Source organism: Mauremys reevesii, linkage group 4, assembly GCF_016161935.1.
Source record: "Mauremys reevesii isolate NIE-2019 linkage group 4, ASM1616193v1, whole genome shotgun sequence".
Lineage (NCBI taxonomy): Eukaryota > Metazoa > Chordata > Testudines > Geoemydidae > Mauremys > Mauremys reevesii.
The window spans coordinates 120,052,057-120,079,110 of record NC_052626.1 but is presented as its reverse complement, the minus strand read 5'-3'; the positions used below and the strand labels follow the sequence as shown (position 1 = coordinate 120,079,110).

Below are 27,054 nucleotides of genomic sequence, written 5' to 3'. Positions count from 1 at the left end.
CTGCAGGGTGCTTTGGGAAGGGATTGCAATGTCTATCAGCTGGTTCAGCATCACATGATGCAGGTTTCTCTATCCCATCATTCCATGGGCATCCTACTACATTGACAGCTGCTTTTCAACTCAAGTGTGTGTGATGGGGCAGAGACTGGGGGCGGCGGGGCGGAGGGAATGTGTGTGTTAGAGAAGAGTGAGTGGGTCTCTAAGTTGAGACAGCTGCTGGAAGCAACCAGTCCTGAGGCAGAGGGAGGGAGACAGTACCGACATCAGCCCCCGCTTCCCTCACTGGCTCAACACAGCACAGCAGTCTCTGGCGTGCGCACACACACACACACACACACACCTACCTGCCTGGCTCTGTGTCAGGGGTGCTGAATCATGGGGGTTTAGAGGGCCATGGCCCCACCACTTTTACAAGCTGTAAGGATGAACGACAGAAGGGTGGACAGCGTGGAGTCTTGGGGGGAAGAGGGGTTCTGTGGGTGTGGCCTTAGGGGCAGGGGCGGCTCTAGACACCAGCGCGCCAAGCAGGCGCGTGGGGCGGCCGTTTCCCGGGGGGGCGGCATTTGGCTCCGGTTGAGCTCCCGCCGGCATGCCTGCGGCAGGTCCACCAGAGCACGGGACGAGCGGACCTGCCGCAGGCATGACTGCGGCGGGTCCCGTCTTCCGGCGGCTCCGGTTGAGCTCCCGCAGGCATGACTGCGGCGGGTCCCCTCTTCCCGCGGCTCCGGTTGAGCTCCCGCAGGCATGACTGCGGCAGGTCCGCTCGTCCCGGGCTCCGCTGGACCTGCCGCACGCATGCCGGCAGGAGCTCAACCGGAGCCGCGGGAAGAGGGGACCCACCGCGGGACCGGGGAAGGGCGGCGCAGCGCTCTGCGCTGCTTGGGGCAGCCTACTTTCTAGAGCCGCCCCTGCTTAGGGGAGGGGTAGGACGAGGCATCAGGGAGAAGGGGTGGTGTGGAGTTGGGGGGCCTCAGGGAGAAGGGGTGGAGTGAGTGAGGGGCCTTAGGGAAAGGGTGTCATGGTGGCACCACAGTTCTGATGCCAGTGGCCCCCCCTCCCACTGTAAGGAAGCTTCTGCCACTTGCTCTGTGTTCGCAGTACGGGAGAAAGCAGCATCCACAGCAGTGATTTACTCCTGGCTGCCAGAGCAGAGCAGCAGGTTCAGCTGCCAGAACTTCCCAGAGCTATGAAAGGGGAGGGGCCCAGCCTCTGTAGCAGGAATGCAGGGCAGCCGAGTTCATGGCGGGCATTGTGGGATACTGGCAGAGGCCAGTTATGGTGATATAATGAACGGCAGCGTCTACACTGACAATTTGTCACTTTAAGTTTGCTGCAAAAAGCTCTAGGCCTCTCGTCAAGGTGGTTTTATTTTGTCACCAAAACAGGGCAGTTTTGTCGCCAGATGTGGCATTGCAGTGTGTACACCAGCAACAAGCTGCCGACCGAGGGACCGTTGTGTGTTTTTCACATGCCTGAGCAATATAATTCTGCTGAAATAACTTTGTAGTGCAGACCTGACCAAAGATTCTCACACACACACACACACAGCTTGCAAGGAAAACCTCAACTGCTCTTCTGCTTTGCAGAATCCAAACACAAGCAAAGCTTGTCAGGCCCAGGTGGCAATGGAAGAATCAATGTCCTGCAGGTCACTAAACACCCAGTGGAGAAAGAAAGGGGCAGGACTATACAATGAGCTGTTGGAGTTATCTTGGTATTACAATGTTTGGTTAATTTTTTAAAAGAAATTTCCTTTACTTCCCTCTCCCTTTTAGATTCAGAGCCTTTAAGGTCAGAAGGGACCAGTGTGATCATCTAGTCTGACCTGCTGCACCTTGCAGGCCAAGATACCCCACCCACCCAGTCCTGTAATAGACCCGGGAGGGGAGGCAGCTCTGTGCACTGCCTCTACCCCAGGCAGCACATGGAGGCCCTCTGCTCCCCTCCCCCCATGGGTGTGCAGAGATGTGCCAGCAGCACTGAGGTGGCTCCCTGCCCACTCTACCTCCATCCCTCCGTGCCACTCCCAGAAATGGCCGGCATGTCCCAGCATCCCCTGGGGCAGGGGGAGTGTCTCCATTCACAGCCCCTGCCCCGAGTACCAACTCCGCAGCTCCCATTGGCCAGGAACTGCAGCCAATGGGAGCTCTGGGGGCAGTGCCTGCAGGCAGCAGCACACAGAGACCCCCTGGCACGGCCCACCTAGGAGCTGCTGCCGCAGGGTTGTGTGTACCAGTCACTTTGGAAGCTGCACTTCCCGGGGTAAGCGCCACCCCTCCTGCACCCCAACCCCCTCCTCCAGCGCAGAGCCAGCACCCCGCACCCAAATTTCCTCCCATAGCTTTGCTTGTCTTCCTTTCACCCAGAACCATCCTTCTTCTCCTGAGATGCAAGTAGCCATCCCTGGGAATCCAAGAGGCAGGCACAGGATTCTACTTCCCAGTAGCCAACCGCACCTCCCCAGGCTTTGCAGAACGAATGGTGGTGCTCTACTAACCCCACTTAGCCACACTGAGGTGCTTAGCTTCTGCCCTGCTTTCCTCAGCTCGACTTTCCTCTTTTGCCCCATTCCTGCCTCACTTCCTCCTTTCACAACTCATGCAAAGGAGGCCAGTAGGAAGAGCCGGCCACCATAGGCCAATCTCCAAGGGCAGAGGAGACCAACCCGCAAGGCTTCAAAAGGTGACTGGCCAAGATCCTCTAGCTTTCCCCTGTTGATGCCAAGGCTTTTTCTCAGCTCATTTCACCACCCTCTATTCTGCAGGGGTTGAGTTTATCACAAGTGTTACCCAAAATTGGGCCAGCTAGTAAGCGTAGGGAGGACTAATGACCCACCAGAGTTTGGCAGAAAGCAGCACGTTTATTATATTGACAGCTAAGCTCAAAAGAAGAAGGGGGGGGGTGTCACTCACACGTGCATACTCACTCCCAGGACTGGCACGGCACTGGAGATGTCAGGATTCTGCAAGGTAAGTGTCCCACAGCACAGCTATGGATGGTGCAATGAAGGTAAGTCTTCCTGAGGCACAATGAAACACAACGCAGAGAACCACTGGCCAGGTGGTCCGGGCAAAGGGCATTCACTGGAGGTACAAGCTTGTGAGTGCACTCCTGAGCACATGACCCCTTCTCTTTTTAGGGACCTGCACTTCATGACCTGCGACTAGAGATGACTTGGCTGCATCTGGTTGGTCACACTCCACCTTGGGCAGTGTTCATGCTCTGGGTGATCGCTGCCTAACTGGAGTCCCAGACACCCTGTCTACCTGGAAATTCTTCTGCTCTTCAACCAGCCCATTCATCCCACGAGCATTCCAGGAGGGAGCAGGAGGGGGAAAGCCACTTCACGGGCATTCAGAGAGGGAGAGGAGACAAAAGTGGGCACAGGGGAAGTATAACAGACCTTTTGAACATAGAAATCACTGCTGCTCTTACAACAGCAGGGACAGGCCAGTAGGAGCTGGGAAATTTAAGCCAGCCTGTTTCTGAACTAGGAACCTTTTGTGGGTTAAGCAAACGTGAGAACCACTACACTACAGAAACTCTAGCAGAGTATTCTGCCCCTCCCTTCATAAGAATGGCCATACTGGGTCAGACCAAAGGTCCATCTAACCCCACATGCTATCTGCCAACAGTGGCCAATGCCAGGTGCCCCAGAGGGAGTGAACCTAACAAGTAATGATCAAGTGATCTCTCTCCTGCTTTCCATCTCCACCCTCTGACAAACAGAGGCTAGGGATACCATTCCTTACCCATCCTGGCAAATAGCCATTCGTGGACTTAACCTCCATTAATTTATCTGCAAAAAGAAAGAGGAGTACTTGTGGTACCTTAGAGACTAACACATTTATTTGAGCATAAGCTTTTGTGGGCCAAAACCCACTTCATCGGATGCATGCAGTGGAAAATACAGCAGGAAGATATATATATATATATATATATATATATATACACGCACAGAGAACATGAAAAAATGGGTGTTGCCATACACACTATAACAAGAGTGAGCAGTTAAGGTGAGCTATTATCAGCAGGAGAAAAAAAACCTTTTGTAGTGATAATCGGGATGGCCCATTTCCAACAGTGGACAAGAAGGTGTGAGTAACAGTAGGGGGACAAATAAATATGGGGAAATAGTTTTACTTTGTGTAATGACCCATCCACTCCCAGTCTTTATTCAAGCCTAATTTAATGGTGTCCACTTTTCAAATTAATTCCAATTCAGCAGTCTCTCATTGAGTCTGTTTTTGAAGGTTTTTTGTTGTAATATTGCAACTTTTAGCTCTGTAAATGAGTGACCAGGAGATTGAAGTGTTCTCCAACTGGTTTTTGAATGTTATAATTCTTGACATGTGATTTGTGTCCATTTATTCTTTTATGTAGAGACTGATTTGGCCAATGTACATGGCAGAGGGGCATTGCTGGCACATAATAGCATACATCACATTGGTAGATGTGCAGGTGAATGGGCCTCTGATAGTGTGGCTGATGTGATTAGGTCCTATGATGGTGTCCCTGAATAGATATGTGGACAGAGTTGGTAACAGGCTTTGTTGCAAGGATAGGTTCCTGGGTTAGTGTTTTTGTTGTGTGGTTGCTGGTAAGTATTTGCTTCAGGTTGGGGGGCTGTCTGTAAGCAAGGACTGGCCTGTCTCCCAAGATCTGTGAAAGTGAGGGATCATCCTTCAGGATACATTGTAGATCCTTGATGATGCGCTGGAGAGGTTTTAGTTGGGGGCTGAAGGTGATGGCTAATGGCGTTCTGTTACTTTCTTTGTTGGGCCTCTCTTGTAGTAGGTGTACTCTTCTCGCTCTGTCAATCTGTTTCTTCACTTCAGCAGGTGGGTATTGTAGTTGTAAGAACACTTGATAGAGATCTTGTAGGTGTTTGTCTCTGTCTGAGGTGTTGGAGCAAATGCGGCTGTATCTTAGAGCTTGGCTATAGACAATGGATTGTGTGGTATGGTCTGGGTGAAAGCTGGAGGCATGTAGGTAAGTATAGTGGTCAGTAGGTTTCCGGTATAGGGTGGTATTTATGTGACCATCGCTTATTAGCACTGTAGTGTCCAGAAAGTGGATCTCTTGTGGGGACTGGTCCAGGCTGAGGTTGATGGTGGGATGGAAATTGTTGAAATCATGGTGGAATTCCTCAAGGGCTTCTTTTCCATGGGTCCAGATGATGAAGATGTCATCAGTGTAGCGCAAGTAGAGTAGGGGCATTAGGGGATGAAAGCTGAGGATGTCTGTTCTAAGTCAGCCATAAAAAGGTTGGCATACTGTGGGGCCATGCAAGTACCCATATCAGTGCCACTGACTTGAAGGTATACATTGTTCCCAAATGTGAAATAGTTATGGGTAAGGACAAAGTCACAAAGTTCAGCCACCATGTTAGCCGTGACATTATTGGGGATACTGTTCCTGACGGCGTGTAGTCCACCTTTGTGTAGAATGTTGGTGTAGAGGGCTTTTACCTCCATAGTGGCCAGCATGGTGTTTTCTGGAAGATCACCAATGGATTGTAGTTTCCTCAGGAAGTCAGTGGCGTCTCGAAGATAGCTGGGAGTGCTGGTAGCGTAGGGCCTGAGGAGGGAGTCTACACAGCCAGACAATCCTGCTGTCAGGGTGCCATTGCCTGAAATGATGGATCATCCAGGATTTCTAGGTTTATGGATCTTGGGTAGCAGATAGAATAACCCTGCTGCTTCTCTTTCTGGGATGTTTTTGTCAGCCCTGGCAAATAAAGGGCATCATTGCAAGCGCCCACGAAGGCGAGATGAATTTTTGCCTGCCTTGCTCAGCTTGACTTGCTTCCTCACCCCATTCCTGCCTTAGATCCTGGGTCACCTGGTGGCTGAAGATGGTCCATTGTCTCAAGCAGTGCCAGAGCCTGACACAGTGCCCCAGGCAGCCTTTGCTCTGCACATGCTGGCTGTGCACATTTGCAAATACTTTAAAGCTCCTGTCAGTAAGTTCTGGGGACAATTGCTCCCCTTCAGAGGAAGCTCCTTAAAATTAGCCTGTCTTACCCAGTGGTACATTGACCTCTGTTCAGACTGAGCCGAAGGGGGCGGGGCCTCGCTGCTGTGGCCGCCACTGCTGTGAGGGCAGCCACTGTTGCAGCTGAAGCCATCCTGCAAGCACCTTCCACCTAGCCACCCACTGAAAACCCAGTAGGGTGTAAGGTGGGACTAGAAGAACACTAGAGGTGGGGCCTCCCCCTTCCCCCACCATCGGCCATCCCATACCCGGTGCTGCACCCAGTGAGGTTAAAAAAAAATACGGCCATATTGGAAGAGTCAGTTGCGTTCTTTGTGGTTGCCCCACCATTCCCCTCGGGCCTGACCTGACCTCCAGCTCAGCCACCCACTGAAAATTGAAAAACAAAAAAGTAGAGCCATAAAAGTCTTCAAAGCCCACCAGGCCCAACCCCTCTTCTAATACGACAGAAAAGCCACACTTCTCCTGACTAGGTAGGGACATCCTATTGCCCCACAAGAAGTAGAAGGTCATCATGTTCGGTCTCAGCAGCACTCGTGGAGCAGGGGGATATACATGGCTGAGGAAATTCCTCACCGCCAAAAGATAGGTCTTGAGCATCACAACTTTGTAGGCTAATGACAAGGTCCACTTACGCCACCGGCTTAGCCATTCCTCACAGGCCAGCAACCACTTCTCCCAGTTTGCTTCCCCACCATGTCCCCAACCAAATGCTAGAAGGCCCAGCTCATTAACCTGCCCACTCTTGCAGCCCTCCTCTTCCGCCCTGACTGATAGGGAGGCGTATTAAGCCTCCCTCCCTTAGGCCCTTCAGCATTCCTGGGGAACGCCAACACCGCCCATGTGACTTTGGGCCAGTAAGTCAACCAATAGGGCTGCCTCCTAGGCCAGGCTGCAGCCCAGCTTCAGGACTCAGAGGAAATGGAGCTCGCATCCCTACCTACAGGACTCCAGGCACAGCCAGGCTTCTGGATCAAACGTCCCCTCTTGCGCTCAAGTCACAACAGCTAGCGGATGAAAGACAGGCTACCATGGCATTTGAGAAAGCAAGATAGAACCTTGGAAGACCCAGCAGGGTTTGTGGCACAGGAATTGTTCTCAGATCCCACTGAGACTTCAACTCAGATTGCAGGATTCAAAGTCCCGAGTGCTGCTCTTACACCATGGGACCAATAGGGAACCCCCAGACCTCTACTGAGTTCTGGTGGGGATGACACTGTGGGGGCAGCCCTGCATTTGCTCACCAAGTTGGCATGCAGCAGTTTGCTGCAGCTCCCAGAAGTCTTTCTTAATCCAGACTGAGAGGCCAGTGGGCATGTGAGGAAGTTGTCCCTTCAGTCCCAGGCAGTACATGGCCCTTCCTAGGAAAGGTGAAGTCCTGGGGGGAAAAAAAGTGAAGTCAGATAACATCCTGGCAATATGCCTTGTTCAGTTTCTGTGGAAAGGTTGCTTTTGCACCTGAGCAGGGACTTGAACCCTGGACCCTGAGATTAAAACACTGATGTTTTACCAACTGAGCTAGCCAGGCTCACATGTGAAAGAGGCAAATGTCATGCAGAAGAGAAACTGATCAAGAAAATGCGAGCAGGAAACAATACAGAAAACCTGCTACTCTCGCTCTCTTAGCCACAGCCTGATCCTCCATCTGGCGCCCGGAGAGCTTATTCTTTTTTTAGTTAAATATCAAATCCAGGAGAAAACACAGTTATACAAAGCAAAACAAAATCACAAACAGAAATGTCATTGGAAATACACAAATAAAAAAGGAAAATGCAATCCCCAACACTTTATCATATCTGGGCCATTCCTGTATCGAGAGCACCCGCTAAGGTCCCTGTGTGCTTACGAGAAACCTGGAGGAACTCATACCACAGCCTGAACATGAAACTCGTCTGCTCCCAGGTGCTGCAGTAAAACCCTTTCCCTGCTGTGATGTTGCACTCCATGTGATTTTATGAAAATATGCTAATGAGTTTGAATATGATGTAGCTAGACTATGCTTCATGCAAAAGGTCTCTTGTAAACTATCATTACAAAGCTTATAATCTACTGAGTGTGTTCATCCTATTTGTATGAACCAATCATTCTTGGATTTGAAACTAGAAATATGAACTATAACTCTGATGTCTTGTTGTAATTATGCAAAGTGTGGGCCATTAATAGTGGTTTGGAATCTTGATGGCTCCCATTAACCAGGACAATCGACTGGAGATGGCTCTGTCCTGCACCATCTGTGAGTCAGGCCAGGAAGAATGAAGGCTTGGGGTCTCACAGGACATGTGATCATGTCACCTGGTACAGGAATCCATCTGAAACCTGGGGCTCTTCCCCAGGAGAGAGACAAAAGATTCCTGCCTTGTACCAAAGCTGCATAAGGGGGTGAAACAGAAGAAAGGTGGCTGCAGTCATGAGAAATCCCCTAGCTACCACCTGAGCTGGAACAAGGACTATACCAGGTGAAAAGATTGGGCCCAGACTAAAAAATAAGTCTAGTCTGCAAACAAAACTTATTGGAAGATTTCTGAGGGTGAGATTTTATCTGTATTGAGTTTCATACTGTATTAGGCTTGGACTTGCATGTTTTTGTTTTATTTTGCATTATGGAGAATACAAACTCCATAGAGAAGGAAAAATTGATTCCTTAGAAAAGTTTGTGTATGTGTTAGAGTGTCTAGAAACCACTTTCCTCTAAAAGCAACAAAGAGTCCTGTGGCACCTTATAGACTAACAGACGTTTTGGAGCATGAGCTTTCGTGGGTGAATACCCACTTCGTCGGATGCATGGGTATTCACCCACGAAAGCTCATGCTCCAAAATGTCTGTTAGTCTATAAGGTGCTACAGGACTCTTTGTTGCTTTTACAGATCCAGACTAACACAACTACCCCTCTGATATTTGACACTCTCCTCTAGTTCCTTTTCTCTGATTTCCTTTAGAAAATCTGAAGCAGAAACAATTGCCTTCTCTGAGGCTTGAACTCAGGACCTTCAGATTATGAGATTGACACGCTGCCAACTGCACTAAGAAGGCTTGGGCCTAGTCTACACTAGGAGTTTATGTCAAATTTAGCAGCGTTAATTCGAATTAACCCTGCACCCGTCCACACAACGAAGCTATTTAGTTCGACATAGAGGTCTCTTTAGTTCGATTTCTGTACTCCTCCCCGACGAGGGGAGTAGCGCTAAATTCGACATGGCCATGTCGAATTAGGCTAGGTGTGGATGGAATTTGACGGTAATAGCTCCGGGAGCTATCCCACAGTGCACCACTCTGTTGACGCTCTGGACAGCAGTCTGAGCTTGGATGCTCTGACCAGCCACACAGGAAAAGCCCCGTGAAAATTTGAATTCCTTTTCCTGTCTGGCCAGTTTGAATCTCATTTCCTGTTTGGACATTGGGGCGAGCTCAGCAGCACTGGCAGCGATGCAGAGCTCTCCAGCAGAGGAGTCCATGCAATCTCAGAATAGAAAGAGGGCCCCAGCATGGACTGACCGGGAAGTCTTGGATCTGATCGCTGTGTGGGGCGATGAGTATGTGCTTTCGGAGCTGCGCTCCAAAATACGGAATGCAAAGACCTACGAGAAGGTCTCCAAAGCCATGGCAGACAGAGGATACAGCCGGGATACAATGCAGTGCCGCGTGAAAATCAAGGACCTGAGACAAGGCTACCAAAAAATCAAAGCGGCAAACAGACGCTCCAGATCCCAGCCCCAGACATGCCGCTTCTACGAGGCACTGCATGCCATTCTCAGTGGGTCTGCCACCACTGCCCCACCAGTGTGTGTGGACTCTGACGATGGGATAGTGTCGATGGCTGGTTCCTCGGAGATGTTCGCAGACGGGGAAGATGAGGAAGGAGATGAGGAGGACGAGGCAGTCAACAGCGCTTACAGCGCTGATTTCTCCGACAGCCAGGATCTCTTCATCACCCTCACGGAGATCCCCTACCAACCCTCCCCGGCCGTTAACCCGGACCCTGAATCAGGGGAAGGATCAGTCAGTAAGTGCTTTAAACATGTAAACATTTATTTCTAACAGAACAGGAATATTAACTATGCGAAAAGAAGGTCAATATATATAGGGATAGAACAGAAATCCTCATGGGAGATCTCCACGAAGCTCTCCTGGAGGTAATCGAAAAGCCTACGCATGAGGTTCCTGGGGAGAGCTGCCTTATTGGGTGCTCCGTGGTAGGACACTTTTCCACGCCAGGCAATCATCAGGTACTCTGGGAGCATTGCCTCCACGAGCATGGCAGCATAGGCCCCCGGTTTGTGCTGGCTTTCATGCAGCATGCGCTCTCTATCTGTGTCAGTGATCCTCCTCAGGGTGATCTCGCTTTGACTCCTGCATTGAATTAGGGGAATTAGGGTAATGTTAGTATTGGGAATGCTTCACTGTTCCTTTGCATAACAATAAACGTCGGTTTACAGCCATGTGGTGGAGGCTGCAGAGGGGCAGCATACAGGGATCTTTCCCGGGGACAGCCGTGAGGGGGTGGAAAAGGGGCAGAGTTCATGCTTTCCGGATTGCCTGCAGCAGGAGGGCACTGCTATACATTAAGTTTTAAGCAGCCAAAAGTCTATGGCTTACCATGCCTGCCTGCTCCATGGATTCTGCTGTCCTGCCCCGCTTGTCTGATTTCCAGTGCAAGACCCCAGGCAATGAATGCGAAGGCCGAAAATTCGAACTTGTCCTGAGTGCGCATGAGATAGGTGCTGTGCATGGTCTTGTTCACAGAGACAGACTATACTATGTTCATTGTTGGCAAAAATGTATCTTTGTAAGGAATTCACTCCCTTTTTCCCATCACACAGCTGCGACTGTCTCCCGACCTGCCCCAGCATCCCCCTCACAGAGGCTGGCACAGATTAGGCGGCGAAAGAAAAGGACACGGGACGAGATGTTCGCTGAACTTATGGGCTGCTCCTGAGCCGAGGCGGCCCAGCAGACCCAGTGGAGGGAGAACACGTCTCAGTACCAGCGCTCACATAGCGAACGGGAGGACAGGTGGCGTCAAGAGGACCAGCAGGCGACTCAAACGCTGCTTGGACTAATGAGGGAGCAAACGGACACGCTCCGGCGCCTTGTGGATGTTCTGCAGGACCGCAGGCAGGAGGACAGAGCCCCCCTGCACTGTATCTGCAACCGCCCTCCCCCGCCACAAAGTCCCATACCCCCCTCACCCAAAGTACCAAGAAGGAGGTGTGCCAAGGGCCATGAAAACTGTCACTTCACCCCTGCAGAGTGCTTAATTACCAAAAAGCTCTCATTCCCTAAATTTTGAGAAGTCCTTCCCTTCCTGACTCACCCAAGCCCCAATCCCAGTTTCATCCCCTGTCTAGTTGATTATTAAAAATACTTTGCTGTTAATTACTGTTTCCGTCATGTTCTTGTACAGAAGACTGTGTTTGAAGCGGGGAGGAAGGGGGTTGGTAATTGCATAGGACAGTCACCTTTACCAGGGTACAGACACGGGGGCAGGATCAGCAGCAGGTCACACACACAGTGCAGTCAGTAGGCACCCTGGTCGGTCTGGGAGGTGGTTTTCATGTTCTGTGTGGGTGGGGGGGTACGTGACTTTGTGGCGGGGGACGGCGGTTACAGATCTTATGCAGCGGTCCTTGTCCTGGACCACAGAGCCACGCAGAAGGGGAATCTGTAACCGTCCTCCCCCGCCACAAGGTCACATAGCCCCCGCACACAGAGTCCCGAAAAGGAGGGATGGCAGGGTCCATTGAAACAACCAGTCCGGCACTGCAGACCGCTCTAGGAGCAGGAGCCTGTCATTCCTCGAGTTTAGAAGCGGTCTTTACATCACTACACACCCCACCCAGCACAGTCTGCGTCCCAGTTTCAACCCTTTAACGTGAAGTCATTAATAGAGAAAACGTTGTTAATGTTTTTCTTCTCACTTATGCTACACTTTGTTAGGCTACTTTCTATCCACTTTCTGAAACTGCTCCATTGTCCACTCCCTGAGGGGTTAAGAGCAGAGAGTGCAGGAACCCCTGTGCTCAGGGTCACAACCTGAGCCCAACCCAAGCCACTGAAACAAACTCAAATGATGCTTCCTCCAGCAGGATCACAGAGCAACACAAAGAACACCCATGAGGAACAATCCTCCTCTGCCTTCATTTAACCCATTGCAACCCTCTCAGCAGCTGATTCTTGCAGGAAGGACACTGAGCTGATAGGAGCTCTGGCATAGAGGCCAAGGGAGGGGTGTTGCTCCCCCTCAGTGTGAGCTGATCACATTCTGACTCCGTGTAACAGGGCTGTGAGCTTTGCCATCTTGTGAGTTCTGTGTCCTAAACAAGCAACCACAGTGCTGACCCCGCCCCCCCCGGACCCTTCTGCTGGCAGCATGGTGATCACACAACAGCTACAAGACTTTTTCCCTTCTCCTTGTCCTCCTCACCTTCCCCACAAATGGTTATATCAGATGCTGGAGGGATCTAATAGGGTGACCAGATGTCCCGATTTTATAGGGACAGTCCCAATTTTGGGGTCTTTTTCTTATATAGGCTCCTATTACCCCCCACTGCTTGTCCTGATTTTTCACATTTGCTGCCTGGTCACCCTAGCGAAGGACCTGCAGGTTTCCCTCACCCACCTCTTAAGGCAAACAGTGATTCCCTTCTCTGACACCCCTGGGCCTGGGCTTCTTTTGAGTTTTTCCCCAGGGGACCTGATTCCCTGTGAAAATGTGTGTGTGGCATGCAGGGAACCATCTTCTATACCCCATTTCTGGGAGCTGAGAAGCTTTTTCAGACTCTCCTCCACTAGATGAGTCCAACAGCACCTCCCCCTGGTGGGAGAATCCTAAATTCCACCCTCCCTCCTTGGTTACTCTGACCAGCTGATAGCGACAGCATGCTAAATCAACCCCAGCTCTCTGGTCTAGAGAGCAGCATCTAACCAGCCTTGTGACAGCTCCGGTTTGCTAGCTGGAGACATAACGAACCAGGAAAGAAGGCAAATGTCAAACAGGGAACCCCAGCTCCGCAAATAAACACCCTCAGGACTCCTTCTTCACTGCGACTGAGCAGTTGACTGACTTCAAATCCAGCTAACCCAGTTGGTAGAGCATGAGACTCTTAATCCTGCCATCATGAGTTTAAGCCCCATATTGGGCAGCAGCAACAGCCTTTAGGTGTCACTCTTCTGCTTATAGTCACAGCCCAAAATGAAATAAACTCTGTCCTCTCTACAGTCTTAAGCAGGTCAGGTTCCTTCCTCTCTGAGCTTCAGTAAAACATGAAGAAAGAACAAATAGAATTTTCTCCTCTTCCATTCTACCCCAGGAAAGAAGAGGGGATAATAACCATTTAACGGATGACTGCGGAGAGAAAAGTTTGGTCATTATAAATAGGACGATGATCCATTGTTCTCCATGTCCATTGATGGTAGGACAAGAAGTAATGGGCTTAATCTGCAGCCAGGGAGATTCACATTAGATGTTGGGAACAGCTTTCTAACTCTAAGGGTAGTTAAGCTCTGGAATAGGCTCCCAAGGGCATCTGTGGAGTCTCTGTCCTCGGAGGTTTTTAAGAACAGGTTGAACAAACCTCTGTCAAGGATACTCTCCATATACTTGGTCCCATAGACAACCTGCTCTGGCTCTGGTTCCCTCCTTCTGCTCCATGCCTGGGCCGGATACTGTGGGCACTTGATCCCACATGGTCCCCTGACGCATCGTCTCTGCTTGGCCCTGCCTCAGCAGAGAGGGCTGGATTTCATGACCTCTCCAAGGCCCTTGCAGCCGTACAGCTCTATAATTCTGTGCCATCGCAATATAATATAAACAACAACAAAAGTGAAAACACCCCAATCTAACATCTAACAATTCAGCGTGAACTGACATTCCACAGCACAAAGTGACAATACATAGGAGTGCAAAGCCCCACAGTTCAGCACCATGCAAATGAATGCCCCATAGGGCAAAATGACACACTGCAAAAGAGCTCAGCTCAAACCAACACAACACAAGCCAGTGCAAAAACCATACAACATGAAACAATGCGTCAGAGTGCAAAGTGACACTGTGCAAAACAGCTCAGCGTGGAACAATGACACAGTACAAACCCACACAATAGAATCATATAGAAAGGTAGGGCAGGGAGGGACCCCGAGAGTCAGGACCAAGTCTCCCTAGGCCATCCCTGACAGGTGTTTGAAGAACAGGGAAACAAAGGGCACCACGAACGTATGTTTTTTGGATGAGCCAAGAAAAGGGAGTAGCATTGTCCCCCTCGGGTAGTCCCTGTTCAATTCCAGGTCAGAAAGCAAAACTCTTCTGCAAGAATATCCAAAAAATATTGTGTTTCACTTCACTTCATAAATACAGTTGTGTGGCAATTAAATGATGACCCTAAAGTTTCATAAAAGTGTGGGAAATATGGATGTATTTGAGAAAATGGCTTGGAATAAAGGAAGACAAAAATTGATGAGTAGAGAGAACAGGCACTGTTTCCTCCTGGTTTGGAGCTTCTCTCACAACTACTGGAATAGAAAAGCTAAGCAAATGCTGTTCTATTGTTCCAAAGGAGATTGAAGTCAGGCCATTTTCTCTGTATAAAATTAAATGGTCATGTCAGGAGTGGGATTTGAAACCACGTCTCTATGCAGAGACTAGAACACCCAAGAGATAGGAAAAAAGAGTCTTAAAACTAGCCCATTAGACCAGTCCACCATCCTCCTGCTAGAAAAAAGATGACTTATGAACCCTAGTTTTCATTAATAGTTGATGAACTCTTTAGGGAGGTCGAGACGGCACATCTCTTTCAACTCCTAGAGACCTTCTACAGCACAGCTGATTTTTAGACACACTCACCCGGACCTGAAGTTACATGTTTCCTGGAGCTCCATGAGTTCTGCGGTGTTGTTGTTAGAGAACTTATTCCTTCACTCTCACCCTTCCCTGGTTCTTCTTGCATGAACAGAGAGCAACAATACCCGAAGTCCGAAGGTGCAAACAATTTGATGTTTATTGGGGTGAACTTCCAGCAAGCTTAAATTCAAATTCCTTTTCCTTATTTTTGAATTCCAACTTACTTCCTGTTTGCCCTTAATTTATATAGTAATATTTTCAGCTATATCTTAACCAATCATTCTACTAAAATTTACCTAACCAATCCTAACGTATTGTAACATGATTAGCTAACCAATTATATCCCACCACCTTATTTAGTTTACACCTAGCAAAATTAATTATACAGCAGACAGAAACAATCACAGAACCAGACAGAGACCATGCAAATAAACATACAAAACAATACAGAAGTGAGGATTTCACAACTACATCTATACAGACATAAGGGTTCTTCAGCTGTGTCTATTGATAAGTGAGTTCTTACCAGACAGAAAACTATTAAACTAAATTTTTAGGCTCTTTCCTTTCTCTGGAGGTGATAGATCGAATCACCTTCCTAACAGCCCCAGATTGCCTTATTTTAATATGACTAGTTTGGAATGTGAGGACGTGACCATACATTTCCCAGTTTATGGCTGCTAAAGAACTAGGCCTCAGACTGTCACAGTGAGAGAAGGCCACTACACAGACAGTGATTTTTGATTCTCTCTTTTATACCTCTATAACTAGCTAAGTGATAAGAATACACCTAAATTCTTAAAGTATAGGCCTTTGCAGACAGGCCTGAATATCTATATCCTAACAGTTGTAATCTCCCTGCTCGCGTTTTAAGTGAACAAAAGATGGGTGCTAGCATTCTGAGAAAGAAATGGTGAACCTCAAAATCCTGCCCTGGGGGCCAGATAGTTAAGCAACCAGCACCCACAACCTCTACCATGATAGCATCCTGTCTGGCAACAACTCACTTAGCAATAAGTGAGGGTGTGAAATCCTCATTTCTTTGTTGTTCTGTCACTGTAGTCCCCACTTTCCTATTGCTTGTCTGTATAATCTCCATCTGGTGGTGTGATTGTTTCAGTCTGCTGTATAATTAATTTGTTGGGTGTAAACCAATTAAGGTGGTGGGGTATAATTGGTTAGATAATCATGTTACAATATGTTAGGATTGGTTAGTTACATTTCAGTAAAATGATTGGTTAAGATATAGCTAAGCAGAACTCAAGTTTTACTATATAGTCTGCAGTCAATCAGGAAGTAAGGGGGGGAATGGGAATGGGGGTAGGGGAATTGGAATTATGTTTTGGTAAGGGGAGGAATAGGAACAGGGAATGGGAACAGGGACACAGGCAAGCCCCTGTGGTGTCAGAGCTGGGAAAGGAGATACTGAGGAAGGAAATTGGAATCATTGCTTGCTGGAAGTTTACTCCAATAAACATCAAATTGTTTGCACCCTTGAACTTCATGTATTGCTGCTCTCTGGTCACGTGAGAAGGACCAGGGAATGGGAGGGTGATGGGATAAACCCTCTAACAAGTACGTCTTTCAGGGTGTGAAAAACCCCAGAACCAGTATAATTAAGCTGACCTAAGCCATGGTTAGATAGTGCTAAATGAAAGAAAAGATTGTTCTGTCAATGCAGCTATTACAGGGATGGAAAACCCCTCCCCTCACTGTAGCAACTGTCTTCTCCACAGTGCTATAGGAGTATCATAAGTGTAGACAGCCTCACAGTGAAACCAGATCAGGCTCCACTTTGGCTCAGGCATTAAGACAACAGCAATGACAGCATACTAATGCTTCCGTAGTTGGCAGGATTTGAACCTGAATGGGGAGACCCCAATGGATTTCTAGTCTATTACCTTAACCACTTGGCCACAACTACTTAATATACAGCTGCTTCACTACACAATGATTCTGTTCTCACTGAATTGTCACTTCAAATTGCTCAGACCAGTTTCTCCAGCACACTCACAGCTGTGCATTACTGTAAGTGTGTCCATGGCTGAACAGCAAGAGATCCCACCCATTTCCCTTCCAGCTGGAGCATGATTAGAGTGTGTTTGTGGTTTGCTATAGACTGTTGTTCATTCCCCACACTGACAATTCAGCCAGTCCCTTTCCTATTTGAATCTCCACCATATCATTCCAATAGCCGGGGTCAGGATTTCTCTGGGGCACTGAAATTCTTCAGGGGGTTGGTGCATGAACTCAGCCTTGCATTCCATCCCTGATGTTTCATGGACTAACAACAGCAGCATAAAGAAAGAGCTGAGCCAATCTCTCACTGCCAGAGGTGAAGGTGGCCATGTCCCCTCTGTCTGACCATTGCCATTGCAGGAAAGAAGGTTTCAATAGAATTGAATTCCCTGGCTCAGACAAGAGACACAGGGAGGTTTTCCTGTTCATGGATCTGTGCAAAGGAAATTGTGTCTCTGTGGGAAATTGAGGCGGGAAATGAAATGTTCACATGGTGGCCCAATGCCCTAAGGAATGTGGGTGAAGGACTCGGGCTGGGAAATGATTTTACTGGAGTTCATATCAATGTATTGCCCTGATTAAAAGCTATGGCTAAAAGGCAGCCACTGTTGTCAGTACTTGAACCTGCGTGGAGACACCCAAGTGGGTATCAAGTCCATTGCCTTAACCAAGGATAGTCGATTATTTTATCAAGATCCAAATTTCTTGGTCAAGGTCTAGTCAATGTCTAGATGCCAAAGTAAATAATACACAGATGATAATAAGAAGAATATAGAAAGATTTTGCAGTCAGTATGGGTATAACTATGATGATTGTTTCATGTTTCACTCTTTATATCTGACACCACCACTGCCTTTCCCTTTAGTCTTGTAGTTTACCAAGGGTAAAACTAAACATCTCTTCAGATATGAGGGAGTGTTTGTATTCATTCCTGCTAGCTACACAGAGGTTTGATGTAGCTGCTTTCAATCCTCTGGCTCTGCCCGGATAAGTAGCATTTCAGGCTGTCACTGAACTGAAGAAGGGAGATCATTTTTTGACAGATGATGCCTCGTCTTAAAGGTGTTTGTGTGGCTGGCAGCCCTGGTTCCCAGGTCTCTCCTGAGGGAAGAAAGTTTCTGTGAAAAATACTAAAACTTTTAACAGAGAGGAGGGAAAGGCGATGGCCACATGATGGGGCCAGTATGTACCACAACATGGTTCTTTTATGTGGGATGACTCTGAAAACTGACTGATCTCCACTCCCTTGGATTTGAAGAGATGTTTAGTTGTGCACTTGGGAACCTATAAGGCTGAAGCAATTTTATGGATAGTGACACAATGAGTGAAGGGTTATTTAATGTTGTAGAAATTGTTAAAAACACTTAGCTTAAACTTGGACTGCCTGTTATTAAAGGCTGGTTTCCCCATGTCAGTTCCATAAGCTCTGCTAGAAACACCCTGGGTTCTCTCCTGCCTCGGTGGGAACTAAAGGGAATCGTCCCCTGCTGCCCTTGGCTCCAGGCTGGCTTTTCTGGGGAGGGGACATGGAATTGGTTTGTTTGCTGCTGCAAAGGGAGCCAGGCCAGTTCTCAGGGAACGAGAACTCCCAGCATCTTCCCAGCCCAACCCAGGCTGCTGCCCTGTTCCAGCCTCTGTTCCCCTGGGGGCCCAGCATGTTTGACTCTAGAGCAGGCCGGGAGCAGCAGCTGAGGCAGAGGACAGCCTGGGCCGGGCAGATGCTGGGAGCAGAGCACCAGAGGCCTCTGCTGGCTCCCTCCTCAGCAGCAAACAATCAGTCCCCACCCGCACCCTGGGACAGCAGCCTGGAGCCAAGGACAGTGCCCAGTGTGGGTGTGACAAACTGGGAATGTTCTTAATGTTTTCTCTAAATACTGTGGGAGGGGGCTCAATTCCTGGCCGACCCTCTGTCGCCTGGCAACTAATGACCAGGCCCTTCCCCCACTGCAAGGGGATGCTAAAGGTGTGGGAGAACAAAGAAATCAGGTAACCTCCTGGCCCGGGAAAGGAACTGAGCAAAGGAGGAGGGGCTGGAGCGGTTTTCAGTCTGGAGCTGGCTGAGAACAAGAAGTGAAGTGCAAACATGGGGGTCTGGCTCACTGCCCCCCAAAATGGACCCGGCCGAGGGGTCCCATTCGCTGTACCTACAAGCTCTGTTTTAGACAGTGTTCCTGTCATCTAATAAACCTCTGTTTTACTGGCTGGCTGAAAGTCACATCTGACTGCAAAGTGGGGGTGCAGGACCCTGTGGCTTTCCCAGGACCCCGCTCGGGTGGGCTCGCTGTGGGAAGCGCACGGAGGGCGTGTAAGCTTCTTGCCCTAAAAAAGTCTGCTCCAAGGGAGAGAAGGCTCCCCAAAGTCCTGACTGGGTTTGTGGGGAGCAGTTCCAGAGCATTGCCCAAGGACTCTGTGACAGGGGGGTTCTCTTTTTCCTCTTTCTGGGGCGAGCAGACACCTGGGGGTATTTCTAGCAGAGCAGTTTGTGACGATGCAGTTCTGGCGGGACCCAACGGAGAGTGCCAATTCAGGACCAATTGCTCAAACAGGGCAGTCACAGCCCAAGGCTGGGTGTTTTCCACCTCTAAGGCAAACCAAACCAGCCAGACAAAAAGGACTTCGGTCTTACCCCACTGGCTAACCACAAGTCACATAAGCAATTTCCTTAGACACCCCAGTCTCCCAGTATCACCACCAGTCCCACTCATCCTGGGGAGGAATGGTTATGAAAACCAACACCCCAATAAAAGAAAAAGGTTCTCTCGATCCCAAAGAATCAAGCCCCAGACCCAGGTCAATATACACATCAGATCTTACCCACAAATCACGCTGTTGCCAATCCTTTAAAATCTAAAATCTAAAGGTTTATTCATAAAAGGAAAAAGATAGAGATGAGAGCTAGAATTGGTTAAATGGAATCAGTTACATACAGGAATGGCAAAGTTCTTAGTTCAGGCTTGTAGCAGTGATAGAGTAAACTGCAGGTTCAAATCAAGTTTCTGGAGTACATCCCCCGCTGGGATGGGTCATCAGTCCCTTGTGTAGAGCTTCAGTTTGTAGCAAAGTCCCTCCAGAGGTAAGAAGCAGGATTGAAGACAAGATGGAGATGAGGCATCAGCCTTATATAGGCTTTTCCAGGTGTAAGAACCTCTTTGTCCTTACTGTGGAAAATTACAGCAAAATGGAGTCTGGAGTCACATGGGCCAGTCCCTGCATACTTTGCTGAGTCACAAGGCGTCTGCCTTCTCTCCATGGGTCAATTGTGTAGCTGATGGTCCTTAATGGGCCATCAAGCAGGCTAGGCAGAGCTAACACTAACTTGTCTGGGATGTCACCCAGAAGTAGAGCACAAATACAAAATACAGACAGTATAGAGCCAATACTTATAACTTCAACTACAAAATTATACATACAGACAGACACCATAATCATAACCAGCAACCACTCCTATGCTCACTGCTCCTCACTCCCAACCAGAGCCTACTCCTCTTCACCCTTCTCCTCTGTCCCAACCCACAGACCCCTCCTATTTCCAGTGCCCCTCAATCCCAACCCATAGATCCCTCCTTCCCTCCAGTAGCAGGTGCTTCAGACTCCCTCAGGAAGATTTTCTTGCAAGGTTTTGTGTATGAGTCAGAATGTGGATTTTATAGTATGTTGGAAATATGTTGGGTTGCTTGCTGAAATGATCACTTTTGGCTGGTGTTGGATTCGCAGTCTCCATGTTATAGGGGCAGGAGAAATAAAGGGTTGTTATCCTTGTTGTGTGAATCAAGGGTAGCACAACTGTGCTTGGCAGACCCTGATTGAAGGCCTCACCCTCAATTCAATAGCACTTGCTAAGCAGGGGACATGGGTTCCAAAGCCAAGGGGGCCAGGGCCTGGGTCCCAATACTAAAATTTAGGGGTTAAACTAACTTTAGGACAGGGTGGCTGTCGAGGGATGAGTGAGTCCCTAGACAACATAGTGAGTACGGTGCCTTCTTATTTTCCCCTGTTTCCACCCAGGATGGCAGATGAACTTTACAGAGGCACCTCTGGGCTTGCACTGACTAAGGACAACAGCTGTGAGTGGGGTGCAGAGAGGGGATGGCTCATGTTAAAGGACTTTTGGTTGCTGGACTTACGAACCGTAGGGAGAAGGACATTGTCCAGCTTATTTGGGGGTGGGTCTTTTCCTCGCGGTTTATGTTTATGTGTTGGGGCTGCTGACATGACTTCTGCTAATCCTGGGCTTACATTGCAATGTAGACATACCCTGAGAGGGCATCTATACTGTTGTAACCCCTCTGCCAGGCTGAAATGGTAGCAGCAAGGGCCAGGCTCAATACCTAGGGGTCCCTTCCCCACAACGTAATGCAAACCAGCTCGAGCCCCCACCCAGTGACCTGGGAAAATCTTACACACGCCCCTGGGCGCCTCAAGGAGGCAATACTTCCCCTCTCGCAAGCACAGACTCTTGGTGTAGCAGAAAAGGTTTAATTACATAAGATAAACAACAACAAGCATGAAATTTGGAAAATATCTCAACTAGAGTTCATAGGTCAAACCGTGAGCAAAGACCTACCCCAGCAACTTGGGCCGTGTCCTTCTCTCTGGGCCCTTGAGTCCAGCAACCCCCCAAATCACCCACAGTCCCAAAAGTCCCACAATTCAAAAGTCTCTGTCCTGGGTCAGGCAGCCCAGAGTTCAAGAGTCTCTTTGCAGAGGTCCCCCTCCCCAGCCTAGGTAGAAAGGGGCACCTTACGTGGTTTGGGGCCAGCTGCCCTGCCTCTTCGTGGGGTTCTGCTTCCACTAGTCATCCCCGCAAACAGCTCAGCTCCGCTTACTCTGTGGGCTGCTCCACTCTGCCAGCTGCTCTGGTCCACCAGCTGTCCTGTGAGCCACTCCAGCCGTCCTCACGAGCTGCTCAGCTCCACTCACCCAGTGGCTGCACAAACTACTCCACTCCGCTCTGCCAGTATTGCTTCAGGCTCCCCCACTCATTAGCACAGTGCTCTCAGCTCAGCAAGTCCAGCTCTTCAGTGATTTCAGCTCATAGTAGGGGAGCCCCAGTACCAGTAAATTCAGCTCAGTAACCTGCATCTAGAGTCTTAAGGGAATCAAAAATTAACTCTGACATTCTACAGTAGAGAGAAGCATAGGTAGAACTGGTGCTTCTGGCTCACGCAAGGAGCCTGCACCACCAAGTACAGATACGTATTCCCAGCCTCTCTCCCCAATGGGTTTTGGAACCCATGTCCCCCGTCTAGCAAGCGCTATCCTGCTGACAATGAAACCCCCCATCACAAGACAATTTTGTAGTTCCCCATTTACCCAATCAGGGTGACAACATTTCATTGCTCCTGCCCCAATAACAACGAAATTGGGGGTCCCACAGCTGTGAAAATAATCATCCCATGCTGCTTTGCGGTATGCTAAGTGGGGTGGGAGTGCCAATGCAAATAACCGAAACTTCTTTCTGCACTCCCCATAATTTACCACCAGATGTCAGGGTGGGGCTCATCCTGACTCTGCTTACACTGTGATAAAATCCCGCTGTCCTGGATGATCTGATTTGGGGCTCCTGGGGCTCAGGTTGTGGGGCTAAAAACTGCAGTGTAGACATTTGGGTTCAGACTGGAGCCCAGGCTCGGAGACCCTCACCCCTCGTGGGGTCTCGGAGGCTGGGCTCAAGCCCAAGTGTCTACACTGTAATTTTATAACCCTGCAGCACAAGCCCCACAAGTTTGAATCAACTGACTCAGGGTTTGAGAATAGTGACTTGGGTGTGTTAATGACAGTGTAGACATACTGCTAGGCTATGTCCACACTGCAATGAAACACCCACGGCTGTCCCGTGCCAGTGCAGGCTTACAGGGCTTGGGCTGTGGGGTGGTAAATTTGCAGTGTAGACATCTCGTCTCAGGCCCAATACTGGGCTCTGGGCCCCACACGGTTGGGAGGGAGTTTAGCAAGCGAAAAAGGTAAAATGGCAGTGGAGTATTACCCTGGACTCAATGGCATTTCTCCATTGGTCTGTCTGCTTTAGGGCAGGGACAATAACACGTCCTGCTGCATTTGTTATTTCAAAGGGTGGTTTAGGATTTTCATTCTCACACACAGTGCACAAAGCAGGACTCAACCCTCGGTGTAAACTAAATGAGCTGCCTACAGGTTCTGGCAGCTACAATGAGCCATTTGGTGTGAGAGCTCAGTCCTGCCCCTGTCCCAGAGGGAAGGGGTCATCTGTGATGGGCTGGAACACTGACCTATCAGCTCTTAGCTCCCAAACTTTCAGTAACTATTATCAGTGCCTGTGAGTGTAATTAAAACCGCCACCCTGGGCTAGCCCAAAGGTCCCTCTTGCTCCATATTTTGTCCTCTGACAGTAGCCAATACCAGGTGCCCCAACAGCCAGTTAATAACGCACTACTGGGAGTTGAACCCAGGATCTTCTGTTTACAAAACAGATGTTTTAAGCCAGCAAAGCCATAGCACCTGCCTATGACTAAGATGTCATGTCTGTCCACACCTGACTCCCTGCCATCCCCACCAGGGCCTGACAAGCTTTGCATGTGTTTGGATTCTGCAAAGCAGAGGAGCAGGTGAGGTTTTCCTTGCAAGGTGTGTGTGTGTGTGTGAGAGAGAGAGAGAGAATCTTTGGCCAGGTCTGCACTACAAAGTTTTTTCAGCAGAATTATATTGCTCAGGTGTGTGAAAAACACACAGCGCTCCCTCGGTCGGCAGCTTGTGGCTGGTGTACAGACTGCAATGCCACATCTGGTGACAAAACTGCCCTGTTTTGGTCACAAAATAAAACCACCTTGACGAAAGGCCTAGAGCTTTTTGCAGCAAACTTAAAGCAACAAATTGTCAGTGTAAATGCTGCTGATCATTATATCACCATAACTGGCCTCCACCAGTATCCCACAATGCCCACCATGAACTTGCCTGCCCTGCGTTCCTGCAACAGAGGCTGGGCCCCTCCCCTTTCATAACTCCAGAAAGTTCTGACAGCTGAGCCGCTATCTACACCGGGATTAGGTTGATAGAACTGCATTGCTTGGGGGGGTGTAAATTTTTTACACCCCTAAGTAATGTAATTACGCCGACCTAATTTTGTAGCGTAGACCTGTGCAAAGAATCACTCACACACTGCGGGAGTAAACCTTCCCTTGCTCCTCTGCTTTACAGAATCCAAACACGAGCAATGCTTGTCAGGGCCCAGTGGGGATTGGCAGAGAGTCAGATGTGGGCAGATATGAGACTTTAGCTGACAGCATGCACCATGGCTTAGCTGGTTAAAACACCTGTTTTGAAAACAGTAGATCCTGGGTTCAACTCCCAGTGGTGCCTTGGAGAGTGGCTTTTGGGGCACCTGGTATTGGCTACTGTCAGAAGAAAAGTTTCAGAGCTAGATGGAGCTTTGATCTAGCCCAGTGTGGCCGTTCTTATGGTTTAAATTACACTCACAGGCACTGACAGAGTTACTGAAAGTTTGGGTGTTAAGAGCTGATAGGTCAATGGTCCAGTCCCCTCAATGCGGTTTTACCATTTCCACTTGCTAAGGTCCCTCCCAACCTTCTGGGCACCTAGAGCAGGGTACTGAGCCTGAGCCAAGACACTTACGCTGCAACTTTCCAGCCCAAGCCGCATGATCCTGATTAATATGACATGGGCCAGACGTGGGTGTTTCATTCCACTGTAGACGTATCCTAACATTATGTCTACACTGTGATTAACACACCAAGGTTACCTGTCCCAAAGCCCGGGTCAGCTGACTCGGGCTTGGGCTGCAAGACTATAAAATTACAGTGCAGACATATGGGCTTGAGCCCAACCTCTGAGACCCCATGAGAGGTGAGGGTTTCTGGCTTCAGTATGAACACAGGCTTCAGTATGAACACAAATATCTGCACCACAGTTTTTAGCCCCTCAGCTTTAGCTCCAGGAGCCCAAGTCAGATGACCCAGGCCAGCCCTGCTGCCATCTTTATCCCAGGAGAGATGGACTCTAAGGTACATCTCCATTGCAATGTAAGCCCAGGTGTGGCACGCTGTGCTCAAAGCAGCACCCTGCAAGCCCCATATTCACCACTCTCATATAATGATGACATGGTTTGTACAAAGTCTGCCTGATGAGATATGATTTCAAAAGTCTTGATCTGTTGAACATTAATATCGTGTTGGATTGTGTGTGCTCGCATTGGTTGGGAAGTTATGAAGTTTTGCTCTGTGTGTGTTACTGAGATATGTTATGAGGTTGGGAAATGCCCACCACCAGCCTTTCAGGTGCAACAGTGGAGGAGCCAGACTCATTGCTGGCCCATTGAAGGTATCCACACTCCCAAGGACTATCCCAGGAACCGTGTACAATGCAGACTTCTCCGAGGTAGCACAGAGACAGTGGACACTGCTTGACTCACGTCGTAGCAAAGGTGCTTCCTAGCAAGTTGGAAGAAACTGTGAAAGAGGGGAAGAGACATCATGACTTGGCCTCTCTCCCCCACAACTCAACAGCTGAAAAAACACACCTGGAGGACAAAGACTGAACTGATTCAGAAATCAGAAGAGAATAACAATAATACATTCAAACCAAAGTCCCCAACCAGACTAGTATTGGTTTTTCAGCAGGAAATTTTCAGTTTGGGGAATTTTGTTTTCTCAGTCAGACTTTGCCAAGGGAAGCAGAGAGAAAATGTTTGAGTTGCCTCCTTCAGAACAGCTTGGCCTAGACACTAGCTGTGGTTCACTGTTGTGGCCTTGCTCAGGATGGGGGTATTTTAATAATTTGGGCAGGTCCCAGGGTGTTTGGGGGAGATGATGAGGATGTTACCTTTTGAGATAAAAACTAAGAAATACAGGATGAGAGAATTTTTTTAGAAATCTGGGATTTAGACATTTTATTTAAAGCAAGGGGGAGTCTGAGTTTCTGAGAGGTTTTTGTTTGCAGGAAGCAACATTGTTTGCTCTGTCATTGTACCAAAGGGGGAGATGGTTGTTGACAAAGGAGGGTGAAGACTAAATGTATCTGATAAAGATGTAATTTGAACCCATGCATGCAGAGCACAATGGATTAGCAGTCCATCACCTTAACCACTCAGGCACCTCATGTGAGCTGTCAAGAAAGGGACAGGAGGAAAAATCTAAGGCCGGCAGTGATAGGGACAATATGGAGTTTTTAAATACTAAGTGGAAGCAGGGGCTGAATGAGCTCCCCCCTCACATCTAGTGAGGAGCTGGGGAAAGACTTCAGGAACAGACCGTGTTTGCATAGACACACCTACTCTGCCCAGGTATGGAGCATGATGGGGCCACTTTGCTAAAATGACCAGTTTTGGCTGGTGTTGGGTTACAAATCACTTTAGGATTGAATGGAATGAAATGTTGTTATCCTTCCTGCATGAGTGAAGGGCAGCAGATACCTAGTCTGTCCTGATGGAGGGGTAGGTGGGTGAGGAATAGCTTTTATTGGACTGCATAGAAGTGATTGAGAACATCACCCTAAACCAGTGGTCCCCAAACATTTCACACTGTGCCCTCTTATCCCTGGCTGTGGTCCCTTGGAAGCCGCGGTTGAGAACTGGGGCTGGGAGTGGGGCTGTTGCTTGCTGGGGAGAGGGGTGCAGACCTGGGTAAGGGGGTCGAGGCCGAGCTGTGAGCCTGAGGGTGCAGTTGGGGAAGAGCTGGGACAGAGTGGGGCTGAGTGCTGCTACCTCCCTGCTCTCCATGGGGGCTGGCTCAGGCCCTGAGGTGCCACCATGAATGTTCCTCTGTGTCCCCCTAGGAGTCATGACCCACATTTTGGGGACCACTGAGCCCTACTCACTAACCAGAGGCTAGTGATGCCAAAGCCCAGGGAAAGGGAGAACAAGTTCGGGGGCCCCAGCACTGGAACCATCACCCCCCACTTCTGTCTGTGGCTCTGCCCCCTTCCACACCTTCCACTCACAGCCCCATCCACTGTCACCTCTGTTCCACCCCTTCCCCCACTGGCCCCACCCTATCACTCCTTTATCCCTGCCCTGCTGTGGTCCCGAGACCAGAGAAGCTCTGTGCCCCTGCTGCAGCTCCCGGGCTGTAGCAGGGAGTGGGAGCTCCTCCAGCCCTGGGGCTGACATGGGGGAGACTTTTCCAAGGGGGCCTAATTTAGCCAGAGCCCCTAGTCATGGGCCCCACTGCCCCCTTGGCGACACAAGGTTTGGGGAGGCTGAGCCCCCCTAAGCC

General features: G+C 49.2%; 1 protein-coding gene and 1 non-coding gene across 2 annotated transcripts in view; one reads left to right on the top strand and one right to left on the bottom strand.

Annotated features, from left to right (window-relative positions):
* The window catches only part of LOC120404795 (zinc finger protein 420-like), a 116,020-nt gene that overhangs the window by 31,383 nt on the left and 57,583 nt on the right, over window positions 1-27,054 (top strand). The window lies entirely within an intron of this gene.
* On the bottom strand, window positions 8,955-9,027 carry TRNAM-CAU. Its single transcript has one exon. It is a non-coding gene; the product is annotated as a tRNA-Met (tRNA).